Below are 15,135 nucleotides of genomic sequence, written 5' to 3' on the forward strand. Positions count from 1 at the left end.
TTGGTGTTCATCGTGCCCGAACGACTTCCGGTGGTCTGGTATAGCCACCTGCTTGTGTTTGCAGTGAGTTCCTAGGAGACCAACTGAGACGGTGGAAACTAGAGTTCGAATGGCTTATGCCTAGAACGTAAAGGTTCGGGATTTCCGAGATTAAAGTCTGGTTTAAATACCCAGAGGTATATCCTCGGCTTGAAATCTGTATGGCAGCCCCATAGATTGAGATAGCATATGTATGCGCCTCAATTCAGGATACTGAATCAACCTAGTCTGTCACCCTGTTGGAGAATAGGGAAAGCTGCAACCATAGTCAGGAAGAAAAGTAGTACCTGTGGTTCAACTGAGAAGAAGAGGAAGATTCCCATATCAGCATGAGGTAGGACATTGCCGAGGTAAGTCATTACCAATTGCCCCTGTAAGGTACTTCCCTTTTCTTAGCTATCACATTGCATTTTAGTCATTACAGTGCATTGCATAAATCCTGAATTTTTAAACCGGCTTCGCGTAGCATATAAGTCCAATTTTCAAAACCGGCTTCGTGTAGCGTATAAGTCCAATTTTCAAAACCGGCTTCGCATAGCATATAAGTCCAATTATCAAAATCTTCCCACATATCATTTTGCATCCTGCCCCTGAACTACGTTGATTTGATTCCTTGCAAAGGGATAAGTAGGCAGCCTGCAGGCACAACCATTTATTTATCTATATTTTGTTTGTTTGTCCAAGTCTTCGGCCTTGTCAAAAATGGGTCCTTTCTGGGCTTTGACACTCACTCCCGTCACTTTTTGACTTCTGAGTTCTGTCAAAGAGGGGCAACTGTAGACACCCCATTTTTGACCGCCTTTAAGACTTAGAAGCGACTGATGGTTTTGGAAGTTGTGCAGTGCAAAGGGTCGGTTTCTTCGGCAAGAGGAGAGTCAAATCTCAACTTCATACCCCTTTTTGGACCAAAACAATCTTGATCAAAATATTTTAGACCTTAAAACCCTCTCTTTCAAAATATTTTTGAAATAAAGTTCCTACGATGTTCCGAGGCTCGCATTTTGTCAAATGTTGCGCTTTTCGGTAAACCGAGCAAGGACAAAGTAGAAATGAATGAATGAGAGATGAAATCTTTGAAAAATATTTCAAAACACTTTGTTTAGGGGCTTGGATTTGAAGAAAAGAGGAAAGGAGAGAAGAAAACTAGTTTGGCAGAAGTTCGGCATGAATCCGGTTGGACCGAATCTGCGCGGCTTCACCAAAACAGGCATAACTTTTTGCACAGGAGGAATTTTAATGCAAGGCTGGTGCCATTGGAAAGATAACTTCCGGGGATTCAATTTGGACAAAGAATTATCTGAAAAAGAGTTCAAATGAAGGAGTTATGTCCATTTGAAGTTGGATCGGGAAAGCCGAATTTTCCTAAACTAGCTGGCCGACCCGAAAAGGTGGCTGGCCGACCACCCTCTCCTGAAAAAGTGGTCAGCCGACCAGGAAAGGTGGCTGGCCGACCATAAAAAGTGGCCGGCCGACCACTTATGCCCAGAAAGCTTAGAATTGATAGCTATTTTCCCTCCAGCTGTCTTCCACAACCTCCAGCTATCTTATAATCAGATATTTTCGAGCCTACTCTATTTTTGGGCTATATATGAGTTATATCTCTCATTTTTGAAGGACTTCTGGAGCAAGTTTTGAGAGTCACTCTCTCTACACCTCTCTCTCCTCTTCCATTGCTAGGGGTTGAACATTTTTGCTTAAGGCATACACCCTCCATCCTCCATTTTCACTATTCCAAGCTCCAAAACCCTAATTTTCTTGGCCCATTTGCACTACAACCCTTAGCACCACACCTCCATCATCCATTACAGCACTTTGGGACTGATTTTCAAGTGTTGAAGGTCCACCAACTTGGTCCAAAAGCTCTAGCTTTGCTACTCTTCAAGGGTAAGTGCCTATTTTCCTTAAACTTGCATTTTTTTGCTCCATTGATTAGCCCTACTTGAAGGTATTTTTGGGCTTCGACATAAACTGAAAAAGTTCTTATTTTGAGCCCCTCTTCAACTTTGTTTAAGAACACGTTGCTATTTGAGGTCATCTACTTCCCCTTACCCTCTATCTCTATTTTAGGGCTATTTTTGCATCATATTTTAGCCCTACTTGTGAACATTTTCGAGAGTTGTCATAAACTGAAAAAGTTATTATTTTAAGCCCCTCTTCAAGTTTAATTAATGGAATTTTTCTGTTTGGGGTCATCCTCCCCTATGCATGCTTCATTCCTTCATGATTAGGGCCATGCATTAGAGCACTTGCATTGGCCATGGTTTGGCCTCTTAGCCACTGGCCAAAATTAGAGGGGGGTGACCCCCTCTCTCCTTGTCTTGTTTGGTGGTCTTTTGGGCTTTCCAAAGGGACCCTATTTTTCATGCTTCGAAGTTATGTTTCAGGCCTCATTCTGTGAGTTTTGGGGTCTGCCTTGGCTCTGTCCAAGGCCCTTTTGGCCATGTTTTATGTCTACAATGCATGTGTAGAGCAATCCCATCCAAGGCCTTTCAAAGGGGCCTTTCTTTGCATGTTTCCTAGACCCATTTCAGGGCCAATTTGGTGAGTTTTAGGGCTGTCATAGTCCATTTCTAGAGGTGGTTTTGCTACGCTTCATGTCTATCTTGTATGTGCTTAACAACCCCTTGCATGGCCCTCCAAAGAAGCCCCTTATTTTTGCATGCGTTGGCTGCATTTCAATGATTATTTGGGCATATTTTGGCATGTTTTGTTCACTGTTTTTGGCTGGTTTGATGAGATCTCATGCGCATCATATAGTTGTAATACAACCCATACTTACTAGCCAATGCTGCATGCTATTTTAGTCCATCATGTTAGCATCTTTTGGCCATGCCTTAAACTGAAAATGTGCATGTTTTGGGACTGCCTTGGCTCTGTATTTAGACTTCATGATCAAATAATGCTTGCTTTGTATACTTGTGGTTCAATGCATTGGACTAGTTTTGAGTTTCGGGGCTTATTCCATGCATCGGGTGCCATATTTTCATGTTTCGGGACCATTTAACATTATGTTTCAGTGCTAAAAATTACATGTTTGAATGCCATGCTTCATCCTTGCCATGTTTTGGTAGAGTGGCATTTAATGCCTTAGGTTCGGTCCTCGGTTTGCGTGCATGTATGCACGCATTTCGGTTATCTCATTTTCATCTTATGGCCACTGATGTGAGTGTGGCTGAGGTCCACTCATGTTGGTGTAAGTCCATCATGCATTGTGTATGCCGTTTCGTTTCATAGCATTGCGTATGCTAGGTTGCATGTTAGGGCATTGTGTATGCCATGTTACATCGAGCATTGTGTATGCCATTTCATAGAATTGCGTATGCTAAGTTGTATGTTAGTCGCATTGTGTATGCCATCTCATTCGTATTATGTTTGGGATAGGAGTTAGCCCGAGCACGGGAAACAAGGGACGTTTCGTACTCCGAGTGACGGAATGTGTCTCAATTCCCGGTCGCCGACACTCCGGATTACCCATGATGGAGTCTAGGTCTTGTTGTGTTTTCATGTGCATTCATTTCACATCGAGTCGTGTAATTCGACTCCTCGGTCATCATGCATCAAGATGCGTGATTAGTGGCACGAGGATCGAGGACTACACTCCTTGAAGAGTAGTCATGCATACATATGTGAAAATACTTTACCATGCCCCTTTCTTGCTCTCTGTTGCAGCAAATCAGAAATCAGCAGCTTTCTAAAGCCTTGCACAGCATTCTGGCATTAATTACAAACAAAGGCGAATCGGGGCATCGCAATGGATTTCTGCGCCAGGCAACTCAAGCATGCATCTCCCTTCATTCAAAACAGATCTGAGGCAGTCCATAGGCTTGCATGCTAATTTACTCGCTTTCCTAGATTAATTTGTTAATTAATTAGGGTTTTGTAATATTTAATTATTCATTTCGGACTGTATTATCATTCGGACTGTATTATTCTTTCGGACCCTCCGAGTGAGGGTACAATTGTAATAAGTGTGCGTGTGTGTGTTGTATGTTTTCCAACCTCACGTCTTTCTCCCTTTTATTTACCAACTTATGATGGTTAGATTAGGGCATGTTTCAATTAGCATACAGTATGATGGCATGTTTGCATCATTCATCTGTATTGCATGCACCGGGCTCGACGCATCATACTAACTGCATTTGTATTTCAAATTCCAAATTGAATATGTGCTAGCTGTAGCATCATCATATGCCATGTTTAGAATAGCTGAGCCTATCTTAGTTGCATTTTGCATGTGTTGCATTAGGCATTTCAGCATAGTTAGGGTCATGCATTGATTTCTAACATAGTTTCTGTTTTGGTTTGGAGTGCTAGGTAAGCTTTTATGCTTTAGCATCCTTGCATGTGTGTGAGTGACTGCCATGATAGCATGCTTATCATGAGGCTATGTGCTTATATGATATACCTGCCTGAATGCCTGTGGGTGAAGGTTGGGTTATCCGAATTGGAACAATTCATTAAATGCGAGTTTTAAGCCCACTAGATAGTGGCAAATCACCTTGTTTTCTAAGCCCACCTGAGGGTGGCAAATCCACATTTTAGCCTACTTGTGAGTAGCAAACCGCTTTAAAAAGCAAACATGAGATGTTTCGTTCCGATTCAGGCGATCCAGTCTATACTTGTATGTTGTGCGCATCACATAGTAAATCTAGGCTAATAACCGGAATAAGAACGCATAATGTTTTCAAAACTAGATATCATGGTTAGTAGAAGCCGATCTTTGATCGAGCGAGCGGGGGTGCTCACGAAGTGACCTTCTCCAATCGTACCCAAGTTCCCGAGCCGAAGCAACTTTGGTGATGATGGACACGTGGCCTTAGGCAATGAGTCAGGGTTTCCTAAATTTCCCAAAATAAAATGTTTAGGTGGTGACTCTGTATTTGGCAAAGCAGTCCATGTTTGGCACTTCTTTCAAAAAAATCTGTTTTCAAAAATGATTTGCCGGATTTGGACTCTTTAATGATTTCATCGGTCTTGCATTGCACTCTGCAAGATTAGATACAGGACTGTGACATTGAGTCCTGAACTGTAGTAAGCCCAATGAACAAAACGGGCGGGAATTTCCTCCCGGGACGTTCGGGGACGTCTACAAATGCCCTTAGGCTTACATTGTATAACAATAAATAAAACAAAAGGGATTTACCCTTATACAATACATGGCAGACGGCCAACAAGTAAATGCCTCGTGACCAACAATTAAAAGACTTCATGTCATACACGATTCCTCCAGCCTTGTACCTGAAAACAAGTTTATCAACACGTGGGATGAGCACTAAGCCTAGTAGAGATTCCAAAGATCCTAACCAATCACAACATATAGATAAAAATGATCATGAGTGCATCATGACATATTGTATAAGTAGTGTGACATTTAATATCCAAAATATACTCCTATAACTGTGTTTTTTTTTTCCTCCTGAAAAAGTTATTCTTGACACAATTCATAAAAATCATTTCTTCTCTTTCACATTCCCATCATTACTTCCAAAAGAAAATGTTTTCAAATCTCAATCTCACTTAAACAATCGTTCTGATAATATAGCCCCGCATACAAATCATAATCCCCATCCTACCTCCCAATACACCATATGCGTTTACATCGCAATATATACATCTACAACCTTCCCTGACCATAGGCCCAAGGATTTAAAAAGGGTGACCCCTATGAAACCATTAACACATATATACATTCAAATAAGATAACCAAAGTAATACATACTACTAATCTCATCGCCACTGGCCTATAGCACAGATGACAGATCCAATAATACCAATACCACATAACACTTTACTGGCCTCACCCGAAAAGAGGTGCTCCTTAGGTCATACTTTACGGGCCGCAAACCGGAAGGGAACAAAGAACTTAACTATTTAACACTAGTCTCTCAATGGAAACAATACTAACAAACGTTCCAATTACCTCTTTAACAACATAATTCATAACTCACCAACGGAATTGTCTATCCACAATGTCTACTTCCAACCAACAACATATCATCTCATATTACATAGTCCATCCTACACTAGTACACATGGCATATGTCTACTAACAATCAATACTATCATCCACTGACGGCCAATGGCAAAACTCTAGACGCCAACTACATAATCTGAAATAATAAATACAGCCTTAGGTAACTCCATACTGTCGTTCATTGCAACTCTCATGTTTTATAAAAAGGGTAATTAGTTTTATTTTGTTTCGAAAATAAGGTTTCACTACTCCAAATCCTAACAAACACCACAAAGGCCACGTCCACCCACATTAATCCAAAACCTCAATTATTCCTAAACAACCACATCATAACCCCATTTCCATTTAACATTAAACTTCTCTTTAATATCCCAAATCAATAAACAAAATACCAAACCTTTCCAATTTATATCCTAAACATGATTTATAATCCACAACCAATCATACACGCAACCCACAAACTGACCAATTTAAACCCCAATCCAACCATATGCTTTTTATCAAAAACTAACAATAAAGCATGTTTTTAAATGCCATAAAAATTACCACAAGTCTATCTATAGTGAGGTATTGATAGAAGCTCAAGAATCACTACCTCTTGGAGCAAAAATGAGAAAATCTGAAATTCCACCGACGATGAAAACATGATCCGCTCAGATTAAATCGAAGCCCTCGCGACACTCTACGTTTTGATCTATAGGACTAGGGGTAGAAAATGGGTGTAACTAGATGAAACCCAAGCTTTTAGGTCCAAGAAACCCTAAAATGGCGTAAAAGGGAGAGAGAGAAGAGAGAGAAAAGAAAAAAGTAACTTTTTCAGCGCACTACGGCCATATATAGACAAGTAGACTGCTCGAGCGTTCAAACACAAAAATCCGCTCGAGCGCAAGAAGTGTCGCTCGAGCGTATAATACAAACTCTCAAAAGTTTTAAGACAAGTGACCATCGCTCGAGCACAAGAAGTGCCGCTCGAGCGAACACCGCTCAAACGCAAGAATGGCTGCTCGAGCAAAGAATGACAATTCCCAATATCTTTGCAGACCTGCAAAAGTGCTGAAAGTTCACAATAACCGCTCGAACGCAGGAAGTGCTGCTCGAGCGCAGAAGCAAAATTTTAGGTAACGACAATTCGAGAAACGAGTTACCAACCTATTCCCAACGCAACCAAGACACTCTAAAAACCAAATCCAATAAACAATGAGTAGAGTCAAGACATGAACAACCAAAAAGGCAATGAAATCCGGATCCAAAACATCAACGGGTCAAATTCAAACCAGGGTCACTATATTTTATCTCAAACTAAACCAATCCTGACCATGCTCATGATAAGATAATTGATCCAATTACCTTAGTAGCTCACCCCTACGACTCTTATTTTGTTGGGTTTATTTTGGGGTGCAATTTGACAAGTTTGATTGTATTAAAAGGTTGTCTAGCCCTGATCCAAGTAATGCTAAGAATTTCTCAAGCTTAATAACTTGTAATTCGAGGTTGTCTGTCTAAATGTAACCTGAGGCAGGCTTGAATTGCACAAAATTTTGATTATTTATTTATTTTTGCTAAGTTGCTTAATTTGTTAACACTAGATTTTCTTAATATTTTTGACAAAAATCATTAATAATATAAAAATAAATATTTTATATGATATTAAAAAGTTGTGCACCTGCAATAGTCTTCGTTATTTTTTAGTGAGACTAAAGAGTAAAGTTTTTTTATTATGTTACTTGTGTATAGAAAATATATAATAAATATAATTTAGCGATTCAAAATATTTTAACATCAATTAAAGTCTAATAATTTGTATTATATAAAATATTTTTATATATTTATATATACGATTTAGGTTTTGGATTGCTTGAGTTATTTGCTGTTTTCCTACCCAAACACGAGCCAAATTTATTTTAGGCTTCTAAATTTTTTTATCAAACCCACACTGAATTCAAAAATGTTATTCAAACCTTAAAATATTAGATTTTTTCTCATAGGTGAATATTTAGGTTAATTTTATTTCCACAAATCAATTCTTCTCAGTTCACATACTTAATGAAAATTTTTCTTAATAAAATTTTGTTATAGAATAAAAAACCATAATATCCTTATTTTCTTCCACCCAAAACCCTAATTCTAAAATACCACATCCATCCTCCATTGCCAGCCCCACCTCTCTCATTTACCATCCCCTTTCATCGCCTCTTTCTCCCTCCAATTGCGACCACCTTCCGCTATGAACTCTATACTTCTACAAGCCCCCCGCCATGAACCACCCATTTTCGAGATTGATTGTGGAAGTTTAGGATGGAAAGAGATGAGCTAGGAGTGGTGGTGATGATGGTGGTGATGGAGGGTTAAGAGTGGCGGCAACGGTGATGAAGGATGGATGGGTGGATGAAAAAAATTAGGGTGAGAACATTATTGAAATAAAGAGATATATTGTACTGAAAAATTATTCATTCAGTATGTACACTAAGAAAAATTAGTATGTGAAAATAAAATTACTTGAATAGTATGCTATAATTATCAGCATATTTATAATTTATCTTTTATCAATTAATATAAAAAAATGACTGCTTGCCAACCTGGCAATTTTTAAATACATGACAAGTTGAATGGGAAGCTTTTGAATTTTCTTTCATAAGTGAATGTGTGATTGGATATTACTAGCTTTATATTTATAATATCTTCTATCAGTTAATAAATTGTGAATTATTAAGGTGTTTAGCTTTTACTTTTTTCTTAATAAATTTTTGATGTTTTTACTAACATTTTAATATTTTTAATGAAAAAGTCAAATTCCCAAACAGTCTCCCAACAAGATAAGTTGAATGACATTGCTGTAGAATCAAACCAATTATTTTTGTTGTTAATTTTATTACAATTTTGCTCCAAGTGATAATTCCTTAATTTCATAAGCAATACTACACTTTGAGGGAAAAAAAAAAAAAAAAAATTAAAATGCAGTGAATTTTACCCTTTTTTCAAAGAGCAAAAGCATTTGATCTTTTTTTTCTTTTCTTTTCTTTTTTTTTTCTTTTTAGATACATCGGAAATAAAAACAAAAAAAACATTTCATCTTCATGTAGTGCTCAAATCCAACAGTTGCGTTTAGTCACAAGTTCCAACATTACAAAGAGAATCTAGTATTTAATTAGCATATACATATACAACCAGGGCCCAAAAAAAGCCCACACCATGAGTGAACCTCCCAAAATTTTCTAAATCATGTCAGATTGTACTGTGTAAAGAGTACAATAGAAAAAAAACTTAATCCGATGTACCTAATAGAGGGCACATGCTTAACAAGGCAAGACACTCCAAACCAAGCTTATCACCATTTAAATAAAAATAAAAAAAGTTAATTACAGTTTACTCCTCAATTATTATTGAATGTCACTCTAAAACAGTATATTTTTGGACTCTTCAACTATAAAAACTACTTTATTTTCACTCCCCTAGAAGGAAATTTGTTCGCTTGGACTGATAAGATTAATTTGAAACAATCCATTTTTCCACCATGTTATCTCTTGCTTGTCTATGGATTTAGCAACAATTCAAAAGATTGACCCATTCAAAAATCCTCAAATTGATGCTTATTTTCAACTCTCGGAAAATTTTTATAGTTTATAATTGATATAGTAAAACATCTAGTAGAGAGAGACAAGCTGTGGAAGTCAAAATCTTCCAGGGGGTTTTGGGGGATCATGGTGGTTGTTTGCTCCTGTTCCTGGATAGTCTGTATTTGCTATAACCATCCTCCCTTCTATGAATACTTGTTCCACATCTGATATCTCTCCTTCGCTCCCCATTTCCATTTCACCCTGTTAGATTTTTGAACAACTCACAATTAATTTAATCACCCATAATACATAAAGCACTTTAGACTAAATCCCAAAAAAAAAAAAAATGATGTGAAAGAATTGAAGAAAGTTTGAGAGAGAAGAGGAATAAATTAATTTAAAAATAAAAATAAAAATGGGATTAAAATAAATAGTACATAGGAAAACTAATTACAAAATTAATGCAAGTGAGAACGGTGTATGACGCAGCTAATCCTCAAATTTGCTACTAGTTTTTCTAATCCCATTTATTTGTATTCTCCATGAAAAGTATAGTCATTAAATATCCATTTAGTAATAAAAAAATTGAAAATATCAAGAAGAAAAGAAAGAGGGACTGAATAATGCCTATGTATGGTCTCCATTTATGATCCCATTCAAAGATATGTAGTACTTGCAAAAATAATAAAAAATAAAAATGAACATAGGAATCTGACAGCTATAAGGCTTCTATATTATTTTTTTCAATTTCTACCCTCCTCCTAATGCCTAAACAAATTAAAATGAAAACATGTTTTTCCAAATTTTAAAGCCACCAAATAGAACATAAGGATCTTGAATTTTGATGTAGGGGAGAGAGAGAGAGAGAGGGAGGTGACCTGAGCAAGTAAATCATGGATTGATGGGTCATCCTTAAAAGACTTGAGGCTTCCTGTTAATCAACACAATAACGAGGCAACTCATTAATTTACACATATCACTAATTTTAAAATAAAAAACCCAAGACAAAACAGCATTGAAACCAATGTTTGATCTCTACAAATTACATACTGGATGTAGGAACAGCAGCAGATGAGAAAACAAGAGAAAATCCCAAAAACAGCACAAGCAGTACTGGAAGAAAAGCCTTGTGTTCCATGTTGATCATCTGATCAAAAACAGATGATATATATATATATATATATATATTTAGAGAGATAGAGAGAAAGAGAGATCTGAGCAGTGAGGAAATTTGAGGCAGAAGAAAAAGAAAGAGCTTGAGGGGTTGGTGATGGGAAGAGAAAGTATGTGGGGATTGTGGTTTATATAGGAAAGAGAGAGAAAAAGAAAATGTGAATATACAAAGCACTATATAAGTAAAGTACTGCTTGCCAGTGCCTATTCTGAAGAAGTCAACCTTCATTTTCTCATTTGTAACCTTCATTTTCTCATTTGTGGTGAGTTCCCACTTGCCTACCTTCTTCTTGTTTTTTTTTTTTTTTTTTGGTGTGTGTGAAAAACAGCAAAAAGCAATTTTATTGATAATAATCAAGTAACAATACATTGACATTAAATAATAAAGGAAAAGGATAGAAAAAAATAATAATAATCCCAACTAAATTAGCATAAAGATCTCATCACACAAAACCAACAGGCAAAAACTGCCACCATGGCAACCGACAGGCGAAAACCCACTTGCCTAACTTCATCCCCTGTTGTCACTTTAATGTTCACCAGTTGTTTTTGTGCAAAACACTGTCACATACACAATTTATAAAACAGAAGGGAAAAAAAAAGAAAAAAGAAAAAAAAAAGCAGTATCATCTCCCAAAGAGTCTGCTAAAACATGCTTCCATTTCTAATTTTATATTGGCAGATGAATTATCATAAGCTTCCTGTGAAACTGAACTGGGGTTTTGAGGTTGGCACCTTGCTAACCTCCTGTGCGGGTCGGCGAGGGGTGATTTTTCCATTTCTGTCTTGGTATGCACATAATTGGCCATTGTATATGTGCCGTGCCAATCCAGTTGGGATATGCAAATGATGCAATTTTTTCACTTGGATTTGTTGTTGTTTTGTTGCTTGTTTGTATTTTTTTTTTTTATCAATTAATTTTTTTTATTATAATAATAACAAACTTTGTTTATTAACATGTGTTATAATGCTTTTTTATTAATTAGTTAGTGTGAAACAAGTTGAAAGAGAGTTGAGAGAGTGATATTGAAAGAGAACTCTATGTTATTAACACTATGTTCAGAAACCAAATAAAGGCTCCATAATATAGGAGCTGGATACAAAACATCATTATGATATAATTCACTATAATAAGAAAAAGTAGGCCGAAAGAAGGTGGGCGGCCGAAAGCAAGGACAAGCCGAAAGCTATTATATACATACTATAATATATTCCTATTATATACATACTATAATATAGTAACATATTATATTAATAATTATATTAATATGTTAACAGCCCCCCTCAAACTCAAGGAGGACAAACATCAACCAACTGGAGTTTGGAGACAAGTTCAACGAAGCGGCCAGGAGAATGAGCTTTGGTGAAGATATCAGCAGGTTGATCAGCAGAGGAGATTGGATGAAGATGGACAGTACCACGAGTGACGTGTTGACGAATAAAATGACAGTCAATCTCAATGTGCTTGGTGCGATCATGAAAAACATCATTGTGAGCTATTTGAAGAGCACTTTGATTGTCACAAAAGAGGGCAGTAGCGCCAGAGGGGGAAACACCCATGTCAGCAAGAAGCCAACGAAGCCAGAGAAGCTCCTGAGTAGTATCAGCAAGAGCACAATATTCGGCCTCGGTACTGGAGCGAGCAGTAAGAGATTGTTTCTTGCTGCGCCAAGAAATAAGAGAACACCCAAGAAAAAGCAGAACCCGGTAGTAGAGCGCCGGTCAGTAGGATCCCCAGCCCAATCAGCATCGGAAAAAGCACGAAGCTGGAGAGAGGAGCGGGCGGAATAATGAAGTCCATGAAACAAGGTACCTTTGAGATAACGAAGGATACGGACTAATGCAGCATAGTGAGGGGTACGAGGAGCTGACATAAACTGGCTGACAATATGAACGACATAGGCAATATCAGGACGAGTAACAGTGAGATAGAGAAGGCTGCCAACCAGCTGACGATATAGGGTAGCATCAGAGAGAAGAGTGCCATCAAGAGGTGTAAGACGACTTTGAGGCTCCAGGGGAGTGGAGGCAGTCTTGCAATCCGTAAGACCAGCGCGGGTGAGAAGATCAGAGGTATACTTAGCCTGAGAGAGAAAAGACCCCGTGGAATCATGGAAGATTTCAAGACCCAAGAAATAGCTGAGAGGACCAAGATCTTTCATCTCGAAATGATGGCTAAGAAACTGTTTAAGGCATAGAATACCATCAAGATCGTCGCCGGTGATAATCATATCATCCATATAAAGAAGAAGCAAGGTGGTCCCTTGAGCAGTGTTCCGGATAAAAAGAGCAGTATCATAAGAACTGGAGGTGAAACCACAGTCATGAATAGTAGAGCTGAACTTGGCAAACCAAGCGCGCGGAGCTTGTTTGAGACCATATAAAGCACGCTGAAGTTTGCAGACTTTATGAGGTGGATAAGTAGACCCAGGGGGAGGTTGCATGTAGACCTCCTCAAGAAGAACACCATTAAGGAAAGCATTTTTCACGTCCATTTGATAAAGATCCCAGTGTCGAGTGGTAGCAACCGCAATCAGGCTGCGAACAGAGGTGAGACGAGCAACAGGAGCAAAGGTCTCCTCATAGTCAATACCATATTCTTGGGTGAAGCCTTTGGCAACAAGGCGGGCTTTGTAGCGCTCAATAGATCCATCAGAACAAGTTTTGATTTTGTAGACCCATTTGCAACCAATGGCAGTCTTGCCAGGAGGAAGATCAACAATGTCCCAAGTGTGAGTTTTGTCTAAAGCCTGCAATTCATCAGTCATAGCTTGCTGCCAAAGAGGATTAGAGCGAGCCTCACGATAGGAGGTCGGTTCATAAGTAGAAAAAGCAGTAGAACCAACAATAAAGTCACGAAGACGAGTAGAAGGTTGGGTTACCCGGTGTGGTTGAGTAGAGGCAGGAGGAGCCAGAGGGAGAGACTCACCAGGAGGGGAGGATCCTGAGGGAGTAAGAGCAGGACCATCAGAGGTAGCAGGTGCATGGGATAGACCAGTAGGCAAGGCAGGCTCGAGAGAGGCTGGTAGGGCCGGTGGAGTAAGCTCATCAGAGAACTCGAGAGAGGCTGGCAAGGGCTGTGGGGTAAGCTCATCAGAGAACATATCCGTGGAAGGGTCAGTAAAAAATAGAGAGGATGAGGAAACGGACAAACGGAAGAGAGAGAGAGAGGAAAACATTTTGTGTTCCCAAAAGACTACATGACGAGAGATACGAAGTCGCTGGGAGAGAGGATCTCAACAACGATACCCCTTGTGTTCAATACCATACCCTAAGAAGCAAAAAAGACGAGAACGTGGTTCAAGTTTGGTACGTTCATGAGGTTGGAGAAGAACAAAACAGGCAAATCCAAAGACCCTAAGGTTGGTGTAAGGGGGACGGGTGCCATGCAGACGCTCATAAGGAGTGTGATTATGAATGACAGGTGTAGGGATACAATTGATAGTGTAAGCAGCAGTGAGAGCGGCCTCTCCCCAAAAATGTTCCGGACAAGAGGAAGACAGAAGGAGAGCTCGAGTAGTGTCAAGGATATGTCGATGTTTCCGTTCAGCACGTCCATTTTGTTGAGACATACCGGGACAGGAACGATGAGGTTGAGTACCATGACGCTGAAGAAAGGAAAGAAAGTCAAAATCTTTATATTCCATGGCATTGTCGGAGCGAAAAAGCTTAATATTTTTAGAAAATTGTGTTTTAACCATTGCAGCAAAATTGTAATAAAGTTGTTTGAGCTCAGAGCGATTTTTCATAAGAAACAACCATGTAAAACAGGAAAAATCATCTATAAAAACAACAAAATAGCGTGCGCCTCCCATAGTAGGAGTAGGAGAGGGTCCCCAAATATCAGAATGAATGAGATCAAATGGTGCAAGAGAAACAGACGCACTTTTATTAAATGACAAGGCAGGTTGTTTGGCAAGTTGACAGGACACAAAATCTAAAACATCAGAACTTACATGACCTAAATGACCACTGGAAATTAAAGATTTTAAACGACCAACAGAAAGATGGCCTAAACGACAATGCCAAAGCTGAAAAGGAGATAAAAGATGAGCAGTGGTAGCAGTGGTAGGAGCTGTGATCTGAGAGGAATCGGGAACATGAAGAAGGATGAGTTCGTAGAGACGTCCATGCTTACGGCCTATCCCAAGAGTTTGCCCCGTCCGAGGGTCCTGCACCAAACAACCAGTACGGGAAAAGGTAACAGTTAGACCATGCTCACATAATTGACTAATGGAGATAAGATTTAAAGTAAAAGCAGGCATAAGATAGACATGGGATAAAGATAAGTGAGAGGTTGAAACAGAACCAACATGACTTACAGACAGAAGAGACCCATCAGCAGTATGGATAGAAGGAACATGAGGAGTAGAAGAGAGAGGAGTAAAAATAGTA

General features: G+C 38.8%; 1 long non-coding RNA gene across 1 annotated transcript; it reads right to left on the reverse strand.

The window, feature by feature from the left end:
* Window positions 1-9,134: 9,134 nt before the first annotated feature.
* LOC145804550 (uncharacterized) lies at window positions 9,135-11,406 on the reverse strand. Its single transcript, XR_014346537.1, has 3 exons — window positions 10,618-11,406; window positions 10,446-10,498; window positions 9,135-9,828 (listed from the first exon to the last, which is right to left on the reverse strand). It is a non-coding gene; the product is annotated as an uncharacterized LOC145804550 (long non-coding RNA).
* Window positions 11,407-15,135: the final 3,729 nt, after the last annotated feature.

The sequence above is a fragment of the Camellia sinensis genome, chromosome 12, assembly GCF_055761805.1.
Source record: "Camellia sinensis isolate YWXY chromosome 12, ASM5576180v1, whole genome shotgun sequence".
NCBI classification, from domain to species: Eukaryota; Viridiplantae; Streptophyta; class Magnoliopsida; order Ericales; family Theaceae; genus Camellia; species Camellia sinensis.